The following is a 2633-nucleotide window of genomic DNA, read 5'->3' on the forward strand; positions in this document are numbered from 1 at the left end:
TCTCTGTTGTCCTGTGACTCACTTCCCAGTGACTGCAATCAGTAGTCCAGATCTCGGGCCATCCGGGTAGCCTAGCGGTCTATTCCGTTGCCTACCAACACGGGGATCGCCGGTTCGAATCCCCGTGTTACCTCCGGCTTGGTCGGGCGTCCCTACGGACACAGCCTTGTGTCTGCGGGTGGGAAGCCGGATGTGGGTATGTGTCCTGATCGCCGCACTAGCGCCTCCTCTGGTCGGTCGGGAGTGCCGTGACTGCGGGTGGGAAGCCGGGTGTGGGTATGTGCCCTGATCGCTACACTAGCGCCTCCTCTGGTGGCTCGGGAGTGCCGTGACTGCGGGTGGGAAGCCGGATGTGGGTATGTGCCCTGATCGCCGCACTAGCGCCTCCTCTGGTCGCTCGGGAGTGACAGCGATTTATGGATAACAATTTTAGGATTCACGTGACCTTTTCCCTTTTCCGGTTCCGGGTTAAAAAGGAGGCTGGAAGAAGAAGGTCGCATCATGTCGGTGAGCGTTAACGTGCCTTGCTTCAGCGACCGAAAAGCTCATTAAAACTTATTAGGAATCGAACGCGCTGTATTGCGGTGAATTGTTGTCTCGCGAAGCGCAGTGACGTAATAGATGTGGGCGGGGCTGGAGGGCGGATGTGGGCGGGGCATCGTCCACACTTTTACATGTCAAGTATTAAGCTCACACGACCTCAAACTGTCCTTAAAATAATGGGCGATGGAGCGTCTTCACTTCCTCCACTAAATGGCAGAATTAAAAAACTAAAATAAAATCCTGGCTCCGTCTCCACAACCGCTGGTCAACTCCAGCTGTCAAGGTTGCTAGGCGACAGGAGCAGGGCTTCGTGATGCAAGGGGTGAGGGCGAGAACAGCTGGAGACACGAAATAGGAAATCCTCCGTAGACTAGATCGTCTCATTTAACAATGCTCCGTTCGGCCTTCGTAGTCCGCGAAGGACACACCTCTGTAGACCGTGTCCTTCGAAGGACGCAGCCCCTGAATTGGGACAGCTGGAAATGACTGAGCCTGCGGGAGATGATGACTGAGAAAATGACTGACTGGACGGAACTGGGGGACGTCGTAACATGACTGGACTGAAGTGGGGGACGTCGTAACATGACTGGACTGAACTGGGGGACATCTTAACATGACTGGACTGAACTGGGGGACATCTTAACATGACTGGACTGAACTGGGGGACGTCGTAACATGACTGGACTGAACTGGGGGACATCGTAACATGACTGGACTGAACTGGGGGACGTCGTAACATGACTGGACTGAACTGGGGGACATCGTAACATGACTGGACTGAACTGGGGGACGTCGTAACATGACTGGACTGAACTGGGAGACATCGTAACATGACTGGACTGAATTGGGGGACATCTTAACATGACTGGACTGAACTGGGAGACATCGTGACATGACTGGACTGAACTGGGGGACATCTTAACATGACTGACTGGACTGAACTGGGGGACATTGTAACGTGACTGACTGGACTGAACTGGGGGACATTGTAACATGGCTGGACTGAAGTGGGGGACATCGTAACATGACTGGACTGAATTGGGGGACATCGTAACAGTACTGGACTGAACTGGGAGACATCTTAACATGACTGACTGGACTGAACTGGGAGACATCTTAACATGACTGACTGGACTGAACTGGGGGACATTGTAACATGGCTGGACTGAAGTGGGGGACATCGTAACATGACTGGACTGAACTGGGAGACATCGTAACATGACTGGACTGAACTGGGGGACATCGTAACAGTACTGGACTGAACTGGGGGACATCGTAACATGACTGGACTGAACTGGGGGACATCTTAACAGGACTGGACTGACCTGGGAGACATCGTAACATGAATGGACTAAATTGGGGGACATCTTAACATGATTGGACTGAACTGGGAGACATCGTGACATGACTGGACTGAACTGGGGGACATCTTAACAGTACTGGACTGAACTGGGGGACATCTTAACAGTACTGGACTGAACTGGGAGACATCTTAACATGACTGACTGGACTGAACTGGGAGACATCTTAACATGACTGACTGGATTGAACTGGGGGACATTGTAACATGACTGACTGGACTGGGAGAAATCTTAACATGACTGGACTGAACTGGGAGACATCTTAACATGACTGACTGGATTGAACTGGGGGACATTGTAACATGACTGACTGGACTGGGAGACATCTTAACATGACTGGACTGAACTGGGAGACATCTTAACATGACTGACTGGACTGGGAGACATCTTAACATGACTGGACTGAACTGGGAGACATCTTAACATGACTGGACTGAACTGGGGGACATTTTAACATGACTGGACTGAACTGGGGGACATCTTAACAGTACTGGACTGAACTGGGAGACATCTTAACATGACTGACTGGACTGAACTGGGGGACATCTTAACATGACTGACTGGACTGAACTGGGGGACATTGTAACATGACTGGACTGAACTGGGGGACATTGTAACATGACTGACTGGACTGAACTGGGAGACATCTTAACATGACTGACTGGACTGAACTGGGGGACATTGTAACATGGCTGGACTGAAGTGGGGGACATCGTAACATGACTGGAC

The sequence above is a fragment of the Lampris incognitus genome, chromosome 10, assembly GCF_029633865.1.
Source record: "Lampris incognitus isolate fLamInc1 chromosome 10, fLamInc1.hap2, whole genome shotgun sequence".
NCBI lineage: Eukaryota > Metazoa > Chordata > Actinopteri > Lampriformes > Lampridae > Lampris > Lampris incognitus.